This window comes from Nerophis ophidion, linkage group LG20, assembly GCF_033978795.1.
Source record: "Nerophis ophidion isolate RoL-2023_Sa linkage group LG20, RoL_Noph_v1.0, whole genome shotgun sequence".
NCBI lineage: Eukaryota > Metazoa > Chordata > Actinopteri > Syngnathiformes > Syngnathidae > Nerophis > Nerophis ophidion.
Window position 1 is genome coordinate 4445874 of NC_084630.1, and position 22689 is coordinate 4468562.

The following is a 22689-nucleotide window of genomic DNA, read 5'->3' on the forward strand; positions in this document are numbered from 1 at the left end:
AATAAAGAAAACAATGGGAGCTGTTTTGAAATTTAAAAATGAAATAACACTGCATACAGAGTTTTTTTTTTTACTTTGTGCTATGTATAAACCAGGGGTCTCAGACACGCGGCCCGCACCTTAATATGAATATTTAATGATAGTGGGGCCCGCAAGTTTTTTATGAATGCCGCTTGACAGCATCACACTTGCCAACCATCCCGAATATTCCGAGATCAACCATTCTCGCGAATGTTTGCAGAATTTCCCTCGATTATCAAAAACAAGGGCAACCTATAAAGGTGCTGCCTTTGCCGCCCTCTACAAGACGTCCAATCAGCTTGCTAGCCCAGTCACATGTCGCACGAGACATACTTGTTCAACAGCCATACAGGTTACACTGAGGGTTGTGATATAAACAACTTTAACACTCTTACTAATATGCGCCACACTGTGAACCCACACCAAACAAGAATGACAAACACATTTTGGGAGAACATCGGCACTGTAACACAACATAAACACTCTTCCTGGCTACATTATGCACCCCGCTAGCACCAAATCCCCCCCACCCTCTCCGTGCGTCTGTGGAGGTGGGCGGGGTTTGGTGCTATTGTAGAGCAGGGATGCATGGAATTCTGGGTATTTGTTTTTTTGTGTTTATGTTGTGTTACAGTGCCGATGTTCTCCCGAAATGTGTTTGTCATTCTTGTTTGGTGTGGCGCATATTAAGAGTGTTTAAGTTGTTTATATTACAATCCTCAGTGTAACCTGCATGGTTGTTGACTAAGTATGCGTTAGTTAAAGACAGAGGTTAAAGACATTGCCATCACTGCACGACCTCAGTATTGTGGTCCAGGTGAAAATTAGAGATCGTTATCCCCAGGTGATTTCTGAGAGAGGCGCTAAAATCCGGAAACCTCACGGAATAGTCGTTGGGGTCGACAATTTAGCAGCTGAGCCACATCAAAGTGATCAAAGAGCCGTGGGTTGCCGCCCCCTGCCCTTGAAGGATAACAGAATTGAAAGTCTTCCTTTGCTCACGTCACTCATTGGATTCAATCAATCAAAAAGACAAAACATTGCGTTATTAAATTAAGGGTTAGTCTTAATTGCTTCCAAAAATATAGGACTCTTGCTGCAAAAAAAAAGAGACAAAATAAATACTACTTTGCCAAAGTATGAACCTCCATTTTCAGTTCTTTATTTGCATTATCATACATTAGGTACAAATGACACAATCAATTACAAGGTAAGTTGCTCAGACTCGTTTGAAAGGTTTCAGCCTAAAGAGGGAAGAGAACAAACATTTGCAGAATACAACGTAATCCTTCCTTTATTGTCTAGGTGGGCTTACTGTCTACACGTACAAGCAGAGCAACCCGGCAGGCAGCAGACATTGAAACAACGTTGGGAACTTGTTGGATTAGGTCCTGACGTTGAGAAACTCGAACAAAACGTTGGAGCAACATGCTTTTTGGCAACGTTTAATCATAATCAATGTTGTGACGTTGGTTTGACCATTGAATTTTGGTCATTTCCCAACCAATGTTCTACAACACAAACCTAACATTGAAACCTGCTTTTTGGCAACGTTTAATTAACGTTGGGTTGTGACGTTGGTTTGACCATTGAGTTTTGGTCATTTTTAAACCAATATTCTACAACACAAACCTAACGAAACATGCTTTTTTTGCGACATTAAATCAACGTTGGGTTGTGACCTTGAGTTGACCATTGAATTTTAGTCGTTTTATAACCGATGTTCTACAACACAAACCTAATGAAACATGCTTTTTTGCGATGTTTAATCAATGTCAGGTTGTGACTTTGAGTTGACCATTGAATTTTGGTCATTTTATAACCGATGTTCTCCAACACAAACCTAACGTTAAAACAACATGCTTTTTGGCAACGTTCAATTAACGTTGGATCTGACGTTGGTTTGACCATTGAGTTTTGGTCATTTTTAAACCAATATTCTACAACACAAACCTAACGAAACATGCTTTTTTGCGATGTTTAATCAATGTCAGGTTGTGACTTTGAGTTGACCGTTGAATTTTAGTCGTTTTATAACCAACGTTCTACAACACAAACCTAATGAAACATGCTTTTTTGCGATGTTTAATCAATGCCAGGTTGTGACTTTGAGTTGACCATTGAATTTCGTCTTTTTTCAACCAATATTCCACAACACAAACATGCTTTTGAATGTTTATTCAATGTCAGGTTGTGATGTTGATTTAATTGTTGAAATTTGGTCATTTCCCAACCCATAATCTACAACACAAACCTAACGTTGAAACAACATACTTTTTTGCAATGTTTAATCAATGTCAGGTTGTGACGTTGGTTGGACCATTGGATTTTGGTCATTTTTAAACCAATATTCTACAACACAAACCTAACGAAACATGCTTTTTTGCGATGTTTAATCAATGTCAGGTTGTGACTTTGAGTTGACCGTTGAATTTTGGTCGTTTTATAACCAACGTTCTACAACACAAACCTACCGAAACATGCTTTTTTGCGACATTAAATCAACGTTGGGTTGTGACCTTGAGTTGACCGTTGAATTTTGGTCATTTTATAACCGATGTTCTCCAACACAAACCTAACGTTGAAACAACATGCTTTTTGGCACCGTTTAATTAACGTTGGATCCGACGTTGGTTTGACCATTAAGTTTTGGTCATTTTTAAACCAATATTCTACAACACGAACCTAACGAAACATGCTTTTTTGCGATGTTTAATCAATGTCAGGTTGTGACTTTGAGTTGACCATTGAATTTTGGTCGTTTTATGACCGATGTTCTACAACACAAACCTAACGAAACATGCTTTTTTGCAATGTTTAATCAATATCAGGTTGTGACCTTGAGTTGACCATTGAATTTCGTCATTTTTCAACCAATGTTCTACAACACAAACCTAACATTTAAACAACATGCTTTTTGGCAACGTTTAATTAACGTTGGGTTGTGACGTTGGTTTGACCATTGAGTTTTGGTCATTTTTAAACCAATGTTCTACAACACAAACCTAGCGAAACATGCTTTTTTGCGATGTTTAATCAATGTCAGGTTGTGACTTTGAGTTGACCGTTGAATTTTAGTCGTTTTATAACCGATGTTCTACAACACAAACCTACCGAAACATGCTTCTTTGCGATGTTTAATCAATGTCAGGTTGTGACCTTGAGTTGACCATTGAATTTCGTCATTTTTCAACCAATATTCTACAACACAAACAACATGGTTTTGAATGTTTATTCAATGTCAGGTTGTGATGTTGATTTAATTGTTGAAATTTGGTCATTTCCCAACCCATAATCTATAACACAAACCTAACGTTGAAACATCATTTTTTGCAATGTTTAATCAATGTCAGGTTGTGACCTTGAGTTGACCATTGAATTTTGGTCATTTTATAACCGATGTTCTCCAACACAAACGTAACGTTAAAACCTACTTTTTGGCGACGTTTAATCAACGTTGGGTTGTGACGTTGGTTTGACCATTGAATTTTGGCCATTTTTCAATCAATATTCTCCAACACAAACCTAATATTGAAACAACATGCTTTTTGGTGACGTTTAATTTACGTTGGGTTGTGACGTTGGTTTGATCATTGAATTTTGGCCATTTTTCAACCAATGTTTTACAACACTAACCTAATGAAAAATGCTTTTTTGCGATGTTAAATAAATGTCAGGTTGTGACCTTGAGTTGACCATGAATTGTGGTCATTTTTCAACCAATAGTCACAAATACAACATTGAAACAACATGCTTTTGAATGTTTATTCAATGTCAGGTTGTGACCTTGATTTAACCGTTGAAATTTGGTGATTTCCCAACCAATATTCTACAACACAAACCTAACATCGAAACATACTTTTTTACGACGTCTAATCTGTGTCAGGTTGTGACCTTGAGTTGACCATGAATTGTGGTCATTTTTCAACCAATAGTCACAAATACAACATTGAAACAACATTATTTTGAATGTTTATACAATGTCAGGCTGTGGCCTTGATTTAACCGTTAAAATTTGGTGATTTCCCAACCAATATTCTACAACACAAACCTAACATTAAAACCTACTTTTTTACGACGTCTAATCTATGTCAGGTTGTGACCTTGAGTTGACCATGAATTGTGGTCATTTTTCAACCGATAGTCACAAAAACAACATTGAAACAACATGCTTTTGAATGTTTATACAATGTCAGGTTGTGACCTTGATTTAACGGTAGAAATGTGGTCAATTCCCAACCAATATTCTACAACACAAACCTAACATTAAAACCTACTTTTTTACGACGTCTAATCTATGTCAGGTTGTGACCTTGAGTTGACCATGAATTGTGGTCATTTTTCAACCAATAGTCACAAAAACAACATGCTTTTGAATGTTTATTCAATGTCAGGTTGTGACCTTGATTTAACGGTAGAAATGTGGTCAATTCCCAACCGATATTCTACAACACAAACCTAACATTAAAACCTATTTTTTTACGACGTCTAATCTATGTCAGGTTGTGACCTTGAGTTGACCATGAATTGTGGTCATTTTTCAACCGATAGTCACAAAAACAACATTGAAACAACATGCTTTTGAATGTTTATTCAATATCAGGTTGTGACCTTGATTTAACCGTTGAAATTTGGTGATTTCCCAACCAATATTCTACAACACAAACCTAACATCGAAACATACTTTTTTACGACGTCTAATCTATGTCAGGTTGTGACCTTGAGTTGACCATGAATTGTGGTCATTTTTCAACCGATAGTCACAAATACGACGTTGAAACAACATGCTTTTGAATGTTTATTCAATGTCAGGTTGTGACCTTGATTTAACCGTTGAAATTTGGTCATTTCCCAACCAATATTCTACAACACAAACCTAACATCGAAACATACTTTTTTACGACGTCTAATCTATGTCAGGTTGTGACCTTGAGTTGACCATGAATTGTGGTCATTTTTCAACCAATAGTCACAAAAACAACATGCTTTTGAATGTTTATTCAATGTCAGGTTGTGACCTTGATTTAACCGTTGAAATTTGGTGATTTCCCAACCAATATTCTACAACACAAACCTAACATCGAAACATACTTTTTTACGACGTCTAATCCGTCAAGTTATGACCTTGAGTTGACCATGAATTGTGGTCATTTTTCAACCAATAGTCACAAAAACAACATGCTTTTGAATGTTTATTCAATGTCAGGTTGTGACCTTGATTTAACGGTAGAAATGTGGTCAATTCCCAACCGATATTCTACAACACAAACCTAACATTAAAACCTATTTTTTTACGACGTCTAATCTATGTCTGGTTGTGACCTTGAGTTGACCATGAATTGTGGTCATTTTTCAACCGATAGTCACAAATACAACGTTGAAACAACATACTTATTTATTGTCCATTCAGAATCAGGTTGTGACCTTGATTTAACCGTTAAAAGTTGGTCATTTCCCAACCAACAACTTGGCATCCAACGTTAGACATCAATACACAAACATTTCCAACGTTATTTGGAAGTCAGATTTAAAGGACATGTACGTATCAACGCTGAATCAATGTCTCGTGCCTGCTGGGAAGAGATCATGTGACTGTTTGAGTTTGGCGATAAGGCGTTTCTTGCACTTTTGACTCATTCAACACGATGACAGCACCTCTCTAAACTCACAGTGGAGGGCGGTGACTTCCTGTATGGAGGTCTACTACAGTCTTATGTACTCGGAGAGTACATGCAGCCGCGGGTTTGGGTATTCTAAAGGGGGCGCCGCAAGGATAAAGGGGAAAAAAACCCATTCCTATTCATCTGTGCTCAGTGCACCATCAACACAGCTCACATGACGCGGATGAGATGACGACAACGACGACAAAGGGGGCTCGCACATGGCGCCATTTAAGCCGGGACCGCCACTGAGTTACAAGAATGTGAGCATATATTGTAAGAAATAAACACACTTCATCAGTATCTGGCCATAATTGAGCACATTGAGATAAAAAAAAAAAAAAGGACTAAAATACATGTAAACATTGTAAAACATAAACATACATACGACTCTCCGAGATCATTTCTGGAGTTTATAGCGACTGTTGAATAAGACAAATGAAAGAACAAAAAGGATTCAATACGGAGGATGATGGGTGGACTTTGCAAGGATGAATTCCTTCAAAATGAAACTAGAATGGAAACTTCTTATTGTGCCTTCCCTTTTCCACAAAGCTTCTAAAGGCCTACTGAAAGCCACTACTAGCGACCACACAGTCTGACGGAAGCTCCGCTGATGTCTCCGGTAAGAGCCAACTTATTACCACAATTTTCTCACCGAAAACTGTTGACATGTGGTCGGAATCCACGTTCGCTTGACCGCTCTGATTCATAGTAAAGCTTCAATTTCAGGAATTTTGAACAAGGAAACACCGTTTTAGTTTATATATCAATGATGAAATATTAACATTGCAACACATGCCAATACGGCCTTTTTAGTTTACTAAATTGCAATTTTAAATTTCCCGCGAAGGAAGTATCCTGTTGAAAACATGGCGGTTACTTTCCCCAAAAGTAACTGCATTAGTAACTACATGAGTCCTTAATAAATGTAATAGTTGACGAGGGTAAGTAATTGCAACTTTTTTAGAAAAAGCTTCAAATATCTGGTGTGTCGTAGTTTGGTTACAACCACCTTGCTCTGGGTTCCCGTGGGGTTTTTTCCACATCAATTCACATCCGAATCCCGATTCTTATTAAACCTTTTTCTGAATTTAATCATTACTTTTAGAAATCGATAAAAAAAAATTGCAATTTCGCAGCCGAGTGTGAAGCGACCGGAATGAGAATCAGCACCTCCAAGTCCGAGTCCATGGTTCTCGCCCGGAAAAGGGTGGAATGCCATCTCCGGGTTGGGGAGGAGACCCTGCCCCAAGTGGAGGAGTTCAAGTACCTAGGAGTCTTGTTCACGAGTGAGGGAAGAGTGGATCGTGAGATCGACAGGCGGATCGGTGCGGCGTCTTCAGTAATGCGGACGTTGTACCGATCCGTTGTGGTGAAGAAGGAGCTGAGCCGGAAGGCAAAGCTCTCAATTTACCGGTCGATCTACGTTCCCATCCTCACCTATGGTCATGAGCTTTGGGTCATGACCGAAAGGATAAGATCACGGGTACAAGCGGCCCAAATGAGTTTCCAGGTCTCTCCCTTAGAGATAGGGTGAGAAGCTCTGCCATCCGGGAGGAACTCAAAGTAAAGCCGCTGCTCCTCCACATGGAGAGGAGCCAGATGAGGTGGTTCGGGCATCTGGTCAGGATGCCACCCGAACGCCTCCCTAGGGAGGTGTTTAGGGCACGTCCAGCTGGTAGGAGGCCACGGGGAAGACCCAGGACACGTTGGGAAGACTATGTCTCCCGGCTGGCCTGGGAACGCCTCGGGATCCCCCGGGAAGAGCTAGATGAAGTGGCTGGGGAGAGGGAAGTCTGGGCTTCCCTGCTTAGGTTGCTGCCCCCGCGACCCGACCTCGGATAAGCGGAAGATGATGGATGGATGGAATTCTGGAAAATCCCTTATCTGCCTATTGTGTTACTAGTGTTTTAGTGAGATTAAATAGTACGTGAAAGTCGGAGGGGTGTGGCCACGGGTGTGTTGACGCCAGTGTCTCTGAGGGAATTCACGCAGCTGCAGGAGGACGGAAGCTCCGCTGATGTCTCTGGTAAGAGCCAACTTATTACCACAATTTTCTCACCGAAAACTGTTGACATGTGGTCGGAATCCACGTTCGCTTGACCGCTCTGATTCATAGTAAAGCTTCAACTTCAGGAATTTTGAACAAGGAAACAGCGTTTTAGTTTATATATCAATGATGAAATATTAACATTGCAACACACGCCAATACGGCCTTTTTAGTTTACTAAATTGCAATTTTAAATTCCGCGCGAATTATCCTGCTGAAAACGTCGCGGTATGATGACGCGTGCGTTTGACATCCCGGGTTGTATCGGACATTATTTTCCAGCCCGATCCAAGCTATAAGTAGTCTGCTTTAATCGCATAATTACACAGTATTCTGCATCAGAAGTTCCAACTAAAAAACTGTTAATTTTTTCTCTATAGCGGGGTGGTGCTTCTAAAAAGCCTACTGAAATGAGATGTTCTTATTTAAACGGGGATAGCAGGTCCATTCTATGTGTCATACTTGATCATTTCGCGATATTGCCATATTTTTGCTGAAAGGATTTAGTAGAGAACATCGATGATAAAGTTTGCAACTTTTGGTCGCTAACAGAAAAGCCCTGCCTTTACCGAAAGTAGCAGATGATGATGTCACCCGTTGATGGCTCCTCATATCCTCACATTGTTTTTAATGGGAGCCTCCAACAAGAAGAGCTATTCGGACCGAGAAAACGACAATTTAAACATTAATTTGAGCGAGGATGAAAGATTTGTGTTTTGAGGATATTGATAGCGAAGGACTAGAAAAAAAAAAAGTTAAAAAAACAAAAACACGTTTGCATTGAGACGAATTCTGATGTTTTTAGACACATTTACTAGGATAATTCTGTGAAATCCCTTATCTTTCTATTGTGTTGCTAGTGTTTTAGTGAGTTTAACAGTACCTGATAGTCGGAGGTGTGTGTGTGACGCCAGTGTCTCAGGGATGTCGACGGCAGCTTTATGGACGGCGTAAGCTCAGCTGATCTCCGGTAAGAGGCGACTTTTTACCACAATTTTCTCACCGAAACCTGCTGGCTGACATTCGGTCGGGATCCATAGTAAAGTTTCACCTCCGGGAATTTTAAACAAGGAATCACCGTGTGTTTGTGTGGCTAAAGGCTAAAGCTTCCCAACTCCATCTTTCTACTTTGACTTCTCCATTATTAATTGAACAAATTGCAAAAGATTCAGCAACACAGATGTCCAAAATACTGTGTAATTATGCGATTAAAGCAGACGACTTTTAGCTGTGTGTGTGTGCAGCGCTAATATTTCCTAACAGTCCGTGACGTCACAATGTTTTTAAGAAGAAACTCCCGGGAAATGTAAAATTGCAATTTAGGAAACTAAAAAGACCGTATTGTCATGTGTTGCAATGTTGATATTTCATCATTGATATATAAACTATCAGACTGCGTGGTCGCTAGTAGTGGCTTTCAGTAGGCTTTTAAATATACTTTTTAGCTTTTTAATGAAACCTTAGGCCTACTGCGCTGTGTTTCATCGTTGGTCATTAAGTGTTTTCTGAGATGGTACTTTGTGGAATAAAGTAAGGCAAGTAAGAAAACCATCGTCTCCATGGCGACGTTTCTGTCGCTTTCACTCATTTTCCGCTTATCCACTAATGCAGGGGTAGGCAACTTTTGTACTGTACTGTACATACAGTACAGTACAAAAGTTTGGACACACTTTCTTCTCATTCAATAGGTTTTCTCTATTTTCATGACTATTTACATTGTAGATAGTCACTGAAGGCATCAAAACTATGAATGAACACCTGTGGAGTTATGTACTTAACAAAAAAATGTGAAATAACTCAAAACATGTTTTATATTCTAGTTTATCTAAAATAGTCACCCTTTGCTCTGATGACTGCTTTGCACACTTTTGGCATTCTCTCCATGAGCTTCAAGAGGTAGTCACCTGAAATGGTTTTCGGTATAGGGCGGTATAGCTCGGTTGGTAGAGTGGCCGTGCCAGCAACTTGAGGGTTTCAGGTTCAATCCCTGCTTCTGTCATCCAAGTCACTGCTGTTGTGTCCTTGGGCAAGACACTTTACCCACCTGCTCCCAGTGCCACCCACACTGGTTTAAATGTAACTTAGATATTGGGTTTCACTATGTAAAGCGCTTTGAGTTACTAGAGAAAAGCGCTATATAAAATATAATTCTCTTCACTTTTCACTTTCACAGTTTTGATGCCTCCAGTGACAATCTACAATGTAAAATAGTCATGAAACTAAAGAAAACGCATTGACATACCACAATGCATCGTGGGAAAGCAGTTTTAAAAACATTCTCGCACGGCAGTGCAAGGATAAAGCCGGCTAGATCACGAAAAAGAGCAACGAAAACTACATAAACATTTAAGATTAGGACGTAAACCACCATAACGTGACGTTGGCGAGGGAGTGGTCCCGCTGGTCGAGCGACTAAAAGTTTCGTTTAAGTCAAAAAGTGTTTTGTCAGCAGAAATTAGTCTGTTTTTTTTTTGTCATTCGCTTCCATGAAATTGCATTTGTCAGTTGAACATGAAGATATTAAGTCGGTTCAGCACAATCACCTCCTTTTCTGCCTAGAAACACAATTTGTCATGATTTCAAAGTGTTTTGGAGTTGCCGGACATTATTTTTAAACACGGAAAACATTTTCTGAATTAATTGAAATATATTATTTCTGAAACGCACAGTGCTGGGGGCAGATCAACTAACTGCCCCGGGAAATATCTGACCAACTGTCCACAAAAATATTTTAAAAATACTGACCGTGAGACGGTAAGACTTTTGAAGTTCGACCCACTTGTACATCCGGAGGTTGAACTTGATCACGAGTGGCGTGGTGCGTTTAAGGACCGGCATGCTGCGTTTAAGGACTGGCATGCATGAATGTTGCTACCACCTGCATGCACACAGCCTACAATCATCCCAAATGAACCATCGTGTTGTAAAAAGAAGTCAAACTGCACTTTCTTAGTTTCTTTCACGTCTAATCGATGGAAGAAAAGCACGTTCAGGCGTTGTTGGTATAAAAACCTGCAATACTCATGAATATTTCTTTCATAGTTCAAGTACCTAGGAGTCTTGTTCACGAGTGAGGGAAGAGTGGATCGTGAGATCGACAGGCGGATCGGTGCGGCGTCTTCAGTAATGCGGACGCTGTATCGATCCGTTGTGGTGAAGAAGGAGCTGAGCCGGAAGGAAAAGCTCTCAATTTACCGGTCGATCCACGTTCCCATCCTCACCTATGGTCATGAGCTTTGGGTCATGACCGAAAGGATAAGTGAGAAGCTCTGCCATCCGGGAGGAACTCAAAGTAAAGCCGCTGCTCCTCCACATGGAGAGGAGCCAGATGAGGTGGTTCGGGCATCTGGTCAGGATGCCACCCGAACGCCTCCCTAGGGAGGTGTTTAGGGCACGTCCAACCGGTAGGAGGCCACGGGGAAGACCCAGGACACGTTGGGAAGACTATGTCTCCCGGCTGGCCTGGGAACGCCTCGGGATCCCCCGGGAAGAGCTAGACGAAGTGGCTGGGGAAAGGGAAGTCTGGGCTTCCCTGCTTAGGCTGCTGCCCCCGCGACCCGACCTCGGATAAGCGGAAGAAGATGGATGGATGGATGGACTTTTATCATTATTATTTTTATTTACAAAGGAGTACACTACATTTTGATGCAATCTAATATGGATATCTGACCCGAAAACAAGATGGAGATGAAACATGTAAAGCCCCAAGTTTTTTAGAAGGAGAAAAAACGAATTAAAATACTGACGGGCCTTTCAAACGCATCGGTGCCATTTGCGTCCGCAAGATTAAATGAACCGTCAAATTATTTTTTAACTAAGCCAAGTGTCCTGCAAATAAATCTGATTTATATTTAATAAATGCAATTTCAAAGATGAAATATAGCAAAATATAGCATTTTATTTTCCGTCCCGATTCATAAAAGTTTAATGCGCCGACAATCCATCATAGTTTACCGAAGTCGTACTAAAAAACATTTTTGATAGATTTTTGAGCGCCGTGTGTAATTTTCTATACTCTCAATGGAACATTTAAAGTGTTGGTGTTGTTTACTGCGATCATATTGCAGTCTCCACGTATCTCTCATGTGTGACTGCCATCTACTGGTCACACTTTACATTACACCATGTACCAAATAAAATTGCTTCGAGGTCGGTAAGCACAACCAGAATTATGCCGTACATTATGCACAGCTGGTTATAAGGGCTCACTGTCGATTTTTGAAAAAACGAAAGGATTTTAAGTGCATTTTATAGTCCGAAAAATACGGGATTACTGCATTGATCCGCTTACTATGATATGAAAAGGAGTGGGATTAAATCAGCTCTGCTTCTTCCTACACCTTTTCGGACATGCTGTGGTTAAACAACTGGAAATATACGATGCACTCTCAATGTTTATATGTTTAATCATTTTTTTACCTAAGCAAAGTGTCCTGCAAATAAATCGGATTTTATATTTAATAAATGCAATTTCAAAGACGAATTTAAACCTTGAACACTGCAAAATATAGCATTTATTTCCCGTCCCGATTCCTAAAATTAGACTTCACAATAAAATATTTGAAATCCTACCGATTTTCAAAGAATTATTATTACATACAACATTTTATGGGTTACTATAGCATGTTCCTTTTTGAAATAGCGGGGCGGTACGAAAAAACATGCTCATTGTTGGCATTAATCCTGACTACATCTTTATTTGTATCAAAAATCAGCACAAATTGTTTTAATCAAGTTTGTTTATTAGATTAAAAGCCTACTGAAATGAGATGCTCTTATTTAAACGAATTTTATGTGTCATACTTGATCATTTCGCGATATTGCCATATTTTTGCTGAAAGGATTTAGTAGAGAACATCCACGATAAAGTTTGCAACTTTTGGTCGCTAATAAAAAAGCCTTGACTTTACCGGAAGTAGCAGACGATGTGCGTGTGATGTCACGGGTTGTAGGGCTCCTCACATTCTCACACTGTTTACAATCATGGCCACCAGCAGCGAGAGCGATTCGAACCGAGAAAGCGACGATTTCCACATTAATTTAAGCGAGGTTGAAAGATTCGTGGATGAGGAAAGTAAGAGTGAAGGACTAGAAGAAAAAAAAAATTCAGATGTTCTTAGACACATTTACTAGGATAATTCTGGAAAATCCCTTATCTGCTTATTGTGTTACTAGTGTTTTCAATCAATCAATCAATGTTTATTTATATAGCCCCAAATCACAAATGTCTCAAAGGACTGCACAAATCATTACGACTACAACATCCTCGGAAGAGATTATATGGTCGTACCTGAAAGTCGGAGGGGTGTGGCCACGGGTGTGGTGACCGGCAGTGTCTTTGATTGATTGATTGATACTTTTATTAGCAGATTGCACAGTTCAGTACATATTCCGTACAATTGACCACTAAATGGTAACACCCGAATACATTTTTCAACTTGTTTAAGTCGGGGTCCACGTTAATCAATTCAAGGTCGCCGAGGGAAGCCACGTTTTTTCGACGAGGCAAGGCAGCCGGGTTGAGATTCTTTCCCCCCCCTACTATACGGTGTAAGCATCCGACGGTCGGGGGCGGCCGGTGGGAGGAGGCAAGAGGAACGACGCAAGCTCTCCGCTCATGTCTACGGTAAGAGGCGAATGTAAACAAGGAAACACCAGCTGTTTTTGTGTTGCTAAAGGCGGCCGCAATACACCGCTTCCCACCTACATCTTTCTTCTTTGACGTCTCCATTATTAAATGAACAAATTGCAAAAGATTTAGCAACACAGATGTCCAGAATACTGTGTAATTATGCGATTAAAGCAGACGACTTATAGCTGCGATCGGTGCTGGATCAAAATGTCCGCTACAATCCGTGACGTCAATTTAAAATTGCAATTTAGTAAAGTAAAAAGGCCGTATTGGCATGTGTTGCAATGTTAATATTTCATCATTGATATATAAACTATCAGACTGTGTGGTCGCTAGTAGTGGCTTTCAGTAGGTCTTTAAAGTCTTGTATTTATTATGTTCCTCAGTTAAAGCTGCTGATCAATGTTAACTCATTAGTATTTATTGAGTGTATTTACATTTATGTTGCAGTTTCAAGTGGTTGAAGTCAATCATATTTTTTTAATGTTTTAAATAAGGACGCTTTTTAAAATTTCAGGCAAATTGATACACAATAAATATTTTCTGTTAGACTCCAAAAAAACAATGTTAATAAATTTATTATTGCGGTTAGTTCATCTATTTATTTTGTCTTTTTTTTGTTTTCTTTGATAAAGATACGATGTTATATGCGGAGCTGTACTTATAACAAATTTTATAGACAAATTATACTATTTAGTGCAGGGGTGTCAAACTCATTTTAGATGGGGGGCCACATGGAGAAAAATCTACTCTCAAGTGGGCCGGACTGGTAAAATCACGGCACGATAACTTGAAAATAAAGACAACTTCAGATTGTTTTCTTTGTTTAAAAATAGAATAAGCACATTCTGAAAATGTACAAATCATAATTTTGTCGGGGTTATTTACACTTACATGTTGCGGTTAATTCTACGCTATCTTTTTTTTTTGGCGTTATTTATACTTTCTGAATAATTTATGTGATAATATTGTCTTTATGTTGCAATTGCCGTTTTGGCGTCATATGCTCTGTTATTTGTTTGGATCAGGGGTGTCAAACTCATTTTAGATGGGGGGGGCACATGGAGAAAAATGGACCGGACTGGCAAAATCACGGCACGATAACTTAAAAATAAAGACAACTTCAGATTGTTTTCTTTGTTTGAAAATAATTTTGTCGGGATTATTTACACTTACATTTTGCGGTTAATTCTATGCTATCTTTTTTTTGTCGTTATTTATACTTTCTGAATAATTTATGGGATAATATGGAGAAAAATCTACTCCCAAGTGGACCGGACTGGTAAAATCACGGCGCGATAACTTAAAAATAAAGACAACTTCAGATTGTTTTCTTTGTTTAAAAATAGAATAAGCACATTCTGAAAGTGTAAAAATCTTAATTTTGTCGGGGTTATTTACACTTACATGTTGCGGTTAATTTTATGCTATCTTTTTTTTGTTGTTATTTATACTTTCTGAATAATTTATGTGATAATATTGTCTTTATGTTGCAATTGCCGTTTTGGCGTCATATGCTCTGTTATTTGTTTGGATCAGGGGTGTCAAACTCATTTTAGATGGGGGGCCACATGGAGAAAAATCTAGTCCCAAGTGGACTGGACTGGTAAAATCACGGCACGATAACTTAAAAATAAAGACAACTTCAGATTGTTTTCTTTGTTTAAAAATAGAATAAGCACATTCTGAAAATGTACAAATCATAATTTTGTCGGGGTTATTTACACTTACATGTTGCGGTTAATTCTACGCTATCTTTTTTTTGTTGTTATTTATACTTTCTGAAAAATTTTAATGATATTACCTTTATGTTGCAATTGCCGTTTTGGCGTCATATGCTCTGTTATTTGTTTGGATCAGGGGTGTCAAACTCATTTTAGATGGGGGGCCACATGGAGAAAAATGGACCGGACTGGTAAAATCACGGCACGATAACTTAAAAATAAAGACAACTTCAGATTTTTTTCTTTGTTTAAAAATAGAACAAGCACATTCTGAAAGTGTAAAAATCTTAATTTTGTCGGGGTTATTTACACTTACATGTTGCGGTTAATTCTACGCTATCTTTTTTTTTTGTCGTTATTTATACTTTCTGAATAATTTATGTGATAATATTATCTTTATGTTGCAATTGCCGTTTTGGCGTCATATGCTCTGTTATTTGTTTGGATCAGGGGTGTCAAACTCATTTTAGATGGGGGGGGCCACATGGAGAAAAATCTACTCCCAAGTGGACCGGACTGGTAAAATCACGGCACGATAACTTAAAAATAAAGACAACTTCAGATTGTTTTCTTTGTTTAAAAATAGAATAAGCACATTCTGAAAATGTACAAATCATAATTTTGTCGGGGTTATTTACACTTACATGTTGCGGTTAATTCTACGCTATCTTTTTTTTGTTGTTATTTATACTTTCTGAAAAATTTTAATGATATTACCTTTATGTTGCAATTGCCGTTTTGGCGTCATATGCTCTGTTATTTGTTTGGATCAGGGGTGTCAAACTCATTTTAGATGGGGGGCCACATGGAGAAAAATGGACCGGACTGGTAAAATCACGGCACGATAACTTAAAAATAAAGACAACTTCAGATTTTTTTCTTTGTTTAAAAATAGAACAAGCACATTCTGAAAGTGTAAAAATCTTAATTTTGTCGGGGTTATTTACACTTACATGTTGCGGTTAATTCTACGCTATCTTTTTTTTTTGTCGTTATTTATACTTTCTGAATAATTTATGTGATAATATTATCTTTATGTTGCAATTGCCGTTTTGGCGTCATATGCTCTGTTATTTGTTTGGATCAGGGGTGTCAAACTCATTTTAGATGGGGGGGGCCACATGGAGAAAAATCTACTCCCAAGTGGACCGGACTGGTAAAATCACGGCACGATAACTTAAAAATAAAGACAACTTCAGATTGTTTTCTTTGTTTAAAAATAGAATAAGCACATTCTGAAAATGTCCAAATCATAATTTTGTCGGGGTTATTTACACTTACATGTTGCGGTTAATTCTATGCTATCTTTTTTTTGTCGTTATTTATACTTTCTGAATAATTTTAATGATATTACCTTTATGTTGCAATTGCCGTTTTGGCGTCATATGCTCTGTTATTTGTTTAGATCAGGGGTGTCAAACTCATTTTAAATGGGGGGGGCCACATGGAGAAAAATCTACTCTCGAGTGGACCGGACTGGTAAAATCACGGCACGATAACTTAAAAATAAAGACAACTTCAGATTGTTTTCTTTGTTTAAAAATAGAATAAGCACATTCTGAAAATGTCCAAATCATAATTTTGTCGGGGTTATTTACACTTACATGTTGCGGTTAATTCTACGCTATCTTTTTTTTGTCGTTATTTATACTTTCTGAATGATTTATGTGATAATATTGTCTTTATGTTGCAATTGCCCTTTTGGCGTCATATGCTCTGTTATTTGTTTAGATCAGGGGTGTCAAACTCATTTTAGATGGGGTGGCCACATGGAGAAAAATGGACCGGACTGGCAAAATCACGGCACGATAACTTAAAAATAAAGACAACTTCAGATTGTTTTCTTTGTTTGAAAATAATTTTGTCGGGATTATTTACACTTACATTTTGCGGTTAATTCTATGCTATCTTTTTTTTGTCGTTATTTATACTTTCTGAATAATTTATGGGATAATATGGAGAAAAAATTACTCCCAAGTGGGCCGGACTGGTAAAATCACGGCACGATAACTTAAAAATAAAGACAACTTCAGATTGTTTTCTTTGTTTGAAAATAGAATAAGCACATTCTGAAAATGTACAAATCATAATTTTGTCGGGGTTATTTACACTTACATGTTGCGGTTAATTTTATGCTATCTTTTTTTTGTCGTTATTTATACTTTCTGAATAATTTATGTGATAATATTGTCTTTATGTTGCAATTGCCGTTTTGGCGTCATATGCTCTGTTATTTTTTTTAGATCAGGGGTGTCAAACTCATTTTAGATGGGGGGCCACATGGAGAAAAATGGACCGGACTGGTAAAATCACGGCACGATAACTTAAAAATAAAGACAACTTCAGATTGTTTTCTTTGTTTAAAAATAGAATAAGCACATTCTGAAAATGTACAAATCATAATGTTGTTGTGTTTTTTTTTACACTTACATGTTTGTGTTATATTTTTATTTGGTATTATTTATTAGGGCTGTGAATCTTTGGGTGTCCTACGATTCGATTCAATATCGATTATTGGGGTCACGATTCGATAATATTTAAATTTTTCCGATTCAAAACGATTCCGTATTCATTCAAGACAGATTTCAGCAGGATCTACCCCAGTCTGCTAACATGCTAGCAGAGTAGTAGATTTAAAAAAAAAAAAAAGATTTTATAATTGTAAAGGACAATGTTTTATCAATTGAATGCAATAATGTAAATTTGTTTTAACTATTAAACGAACCAAAAATATGACTTATTTTATCTTTGTGAAAACATTGGACACAGTGTGTTGTCCAGCTTATGAGATGTGATGCAAGTGTAAGCCACTGTGACACTATTGTTATTTTTTTTATTTTTATAAATGTCTAATGATGTCAATGAGGGATTTTTACTCACTGCTATGCTGAAATTATAACTAATATTGATACTGTTGTTGATAATATTCATTTTTGTTTCACTACTTTTGGTCTGTTCTGTGTGGTGTTTGTGTCTCCTCTCAATTGCTCTGTTTATTGCAATTCTGAGTGTTGCTGGGTCAGGTTCGGTTTTGGAATCGGATTGCATTGTTATGGTATTGCTGTGTAGTGTTTTGTTGGATTGATAAAAAAAAAAAAAAAAAAAATCGATTTTTTATAAATGAGGATCGATTCTAACGTATTCGAATCGATTTTTTCCCACACCCCTATTATTTATACTTTCTGAATAAATCATGTGATAATGTTCATCAGTCGACTCATTGGTGTTAATTTTCAATCCATCAAAATAAAAATAATAATATCAAAATCTAATTACGGCTTTGCACATTTTCCTAACATCATGTGGTTTATTTTAACTTTTTTTTTTACATATTTAGCATCATCTACAAAGATACAAAAAATTGCTATTGCGACACCCAGTGGACACATTTAGAACAACACTATTTCATTCTAAAATGTCGACCGATTGTTATACTCATCCCGCGGGCCGGATAAAACTGTTTTTATACGTTTGACACCCCTGATTTAGTGTCTTTTTCTGCATAACAGAAAATATGTATTATTATTATTACTCCCTCTGAAAAATCAAGTCACAGGAAGTTGCATCATCCAGGTCCTCTGTAGTCCAAGGGAACCCCAATGCTAAGTACACTCATGTGTTCATATTTTACTTTATAGTGGTTTTGATGTTGTTTGTTGAAATATAATGTTTCACTGAATTACTGTAATGTCTTGGACTGAGGAGCTTTCTATAAATTTAAAGTCTGCAGAAAAATCACGTTTATTCTGAGAGAGATGCAACCGGCAAATGGCACCGACTCGGTAGAATGGCCCCGTTATATAAATAGGATTTTTCTTCAATGTATACGAAAACAAATTTAAAATCCAAATTATATCAACCGTACTCAAGAAATTGAATGTGAAAGGCTAATTTTGACGACGTCGTTACAGTAGGAAGGGGATTCCTATGGCCACAATCATTCTGCTTTACCTGACACATGAAGCGTGACATGCACCTGATAAATATCTTCAAATGTATTTTGTGGCAACTAACTTTGACCATGTAGAGTGGCACTTTCCATCATTTTCACCAGACGGAATTGCGAGATTATTCCCGTAAATTCCGCACTATAAGCCGCGATTTTTTTCCTACGCTTTGAACCCTGCGGCTTATAAATCGGTGTGGCTGATTCATGTATTTTTTCTTTGCTGACATACATAATAAAAATTGTTTTTTTTTTTAAAAAACAGGCAAATACACTGAGAATGGTGCCATCTTTTGGACGAGTACGCTCGATTGATTGATTGAAACTTTTATTAGTAGATCGCACATATTCCGTACAATTGACCACTAAATGGTAACACCCGAATAAGTTTTTCAACTTGTTTAAGTCGGGGTCCACGTTAATCAAATCACTGCAAGGTGCTGCAGTGTCCTTCCATTTAATAATTTCAACTGGAAGTAGAGTACCGTTCAGTCTACTAGCCATCCATAGCGTTTCTACTCGTATGGATACTGCATTCACGTTCGTGAGTTTTCCAATATAACCGAAACTGTTGATGCTTTCTTAAACCGTCCCATGTGTGACGTCTGTAGGAGGGTTTTCATGCATATTTGTACGTGCTATTGTAATGTAATGACGCTAGCGTCTTTAGCATTAGCGGATATGCTAACACGTTTACAGGTTTCTGTGTTAGTATTATTATAATTTAGGTCCGTTTTGGAAACATTTACAGAATCTTTCTGTGTAAATAACTTATACTGCGACGTATATATCTGCGGCTAATATATGGAAAAATATTTTTTGCTGTAAAATCTAGTGGACGCGGCCTATATAGAGGTGCGGTCTATAGTCCGGAATATACTGTAACCCCCTCACCTTCCTCTCAAGCGAGAACCACCCAGGAATGGGGCCACATGAATCCCTTCCCTGCTGTACGTCGTAAACGGCAAGCATATTGTACACTTGTGGAGGGGGCGTGGCCTGCAGGCGACAGTTGCGTAGATGGCCCAGGTGGGTCTTGTTGTCTGTCTAATCACCTGTCGTCTTTATTAGCAGCTGCTGGGAGGAGACAGATGGTTGGAGCGAGAACGAGAAAGACGGGACAGGAAACAGACAGTTTGCTGGAAAGGGCAACCTCCACAATTTGGCGAGGTTGTGCTCCCGTGGGTTCCTCAGACTACCAAATACTGCCACGTGAGCCCGGATCAGGGTTGTTACACATTTTCATAAATTTGTGCAGGGGTTTTATGCTTTCCAGCAAACTGTCTTTTTCCTGTCCGTCACTCTCGCTCTTGCTCCAGCACCCTGAGATCGGCAGGTTGGGAGTTCAAACCCCGGCCGAGTCATACCAAAGACTATAAAAAAATGGGACCCATTACCTCCCTGCTTGGCACTCAACATCAAAGGTTGAAATTGGGGGTTAAATCACCATAAATGATTCCTGGGCGTGGCACCACTGCTGGCCACTGCTCCCCTCACTTCCCAGGGGGTGATCAAGGGGATGGGTCAAATGCAGAGGACAAATTTCACCACACCTAGTGTGTGTGTGACAATCATTGGCACTTTAACTTTAGCTCCAGCCTCGTGTCTCCTGCCGGCTGCTGCTAATAAAGGTGACAGGTGATTAGATAAGGCCCACCTGGGCCATCAACGCTTCTGTCGCTGTCTTCACGGCCGGTTTTAGCAAACCCCATTCCGGGGCTGGCCCACAGGCCACGCCCCCTTCCACAACACTGTTAGCACATTATAAGGGGACTAAAAACACTTGGCAACACACTGTAAACTTTTAGCGTTAACTTCTAAAATTCTACACGTAAGTGTCCCCCTGTCCTACGAGTCGTAACTGAGCACGACTCTACGTCTCCTAGCAACTACGATCCTCTGACATCAAGTCAAGTGATGTAGCTTGGAACAAAGGGGCCAACTTTAACGGCCACGGCTTCTGATGTTAAAATACAAGTCTGCGCTTCATTTCAACGGGAGATGACTACCGTATTTCCTTGAATTGCTGCAGGGCATATAGGGCATATACTGCCGGGTCGAACTCGCGTCGCAAAATAACATCACGAGTGACACTTCCCCTGTCATCATTTTCAAAACGGAGGAGGCTGATTTCAATACCGGTAGTTTGAAATCGCATAAAGGGAAGAAGATTTAGAGCTATTCAGTAGGATTTAAGGTCCAGGCTTACATCACACTCAAATTTTTATTGCACGCCTTTGGTAAGTGCCGGAGTGAGAAGAGTTTTTAAATTAATTATCGCATGCTTACTTTTACCGCATGCCTTTGGTAAGCGCAGGAGTGAGAAGAGGTTGTGAATTAATTAGCGCATGCTTACTTTTACTTCATGCCTTTGGTAAGGGCAGGACTGAGAAAAGGTTTCAAAATAATTAGCGCATGCTTACTTTTACTGCATGCCTTTGGTAAGCGCAGGAGTGAGAAGAGGTTTTAAAATAATTAGCGCATGCTTACTTTTACTTCATGCCTTTGGTAAGCGCACGACTGAGAAAAGGTTTCAAAATAATTAGCGCATGCTTACTTTTACTGCATGCCTTTGGTAAGCGCCGGAGTGAGAAGAGGTTTTAAAATAATTAGCGCATGCTTACTTTTACCGCATGCCTTTGGTAAGCGTAGGACTGAGAATAGGTTTTAAAATAATTAGCGCATGCTTACTTTTACTCCATGCCTTTGGTAAGCGCCGGAGTAAGAAGAGGTTTTGAATTAGCGCATGCTTACTTTTACCGCATGCGTTTGGTAAGCGCAGGACTGAGAAAAGGTTTCAAAATATTAGCGCATGCTTACTTTTACTCCAGGCCTTTGGTAAGCGCAGGAGTGAGAAGAGGTTGTAAATCGATTAGCGCATGCTTACTTTTACTTCATGCCTTTAGTAAGCGCCGGAGTGAGAAAAGGTTTTAAAATAATTAGCGCATGCTTACTTTTACCGCATGCCTTTGGTAAGCGCCGGAGTGAGAAGAGGTTTTGAATTAGCGCATGCTTACTTTTACCGCATGCCTTTGGTAAGCGCCGGAGTGAGAAGAGGTTTTAAATTAATTAGCGCATGCTTACTTTTACCGCATGCCTTCGGTAAACGCAGGAGTGAGAAGAGGTTTTAAATTAATTAGCGCCCCGGCGGCAATTCAAGGAAATACGGTATGTCGATCGTCAAAGAATGCAAAAAATACGATTGGCAGAGAGAAAGGAAGTAAACATGATCCAGTGGAACATTGCACCACTGCTCCTTCATACAGTATTTGGCTAAGCTATCTCCACAACCTTCATGAGAACCAAGCGAGAGATGTTTGTCAAATAGTTCATGCGTCTTTTTCCAAAAAGAGTCCATGCCTTAACAAAAGTGTTGTTTTTCTTTTCTTTTTTTCCTCCTCGAATCGATACACTCCTTTACTTCCATCATTTACTGGCATAGATAAGCAATATTCCTTCTCACAGCGTCCAGTTTTGGTAAAGCTTTCGTCAGAAAGGACATGGTTGTACACGGTACATGCTCAGGAATAATCTAGAGCAGGGGTGCCCACACTTTTTCTGCAGGCGGGCTACTTTTCAATTGACCAACTCGAGGGGATCTACCTCATTTATATATATCATTTATATTTATTTATTTATGAAAGAGACATTTT

The 22689-nt window shown here is 38.9% G+C and overlaps 1 long non-coding RNA gene across 1 annotated transcript; it reads right to left on the reverse strand.

The window, feature by feature from the left end:
- Nucleotides 1-1159: 1159 nt before the first annotated feature.
- On the reverse strand, nucleotides 1160-22636 carry LOC133538660 (uncharacterized). The gene is made up of 2 exons (XR_009803070.1): nucleotides 1760-22636; nucleotides 1160-1653 (listed from the first exon to the last, which is right to left on the reverse strand). It is a non-coding gene; the product is annotated as an uncharacterized LOC133538660 (long non-coding RNA).
- Between the last annotated feature and the right edge of the window lie 53 nt (nucleotides 22637-22689).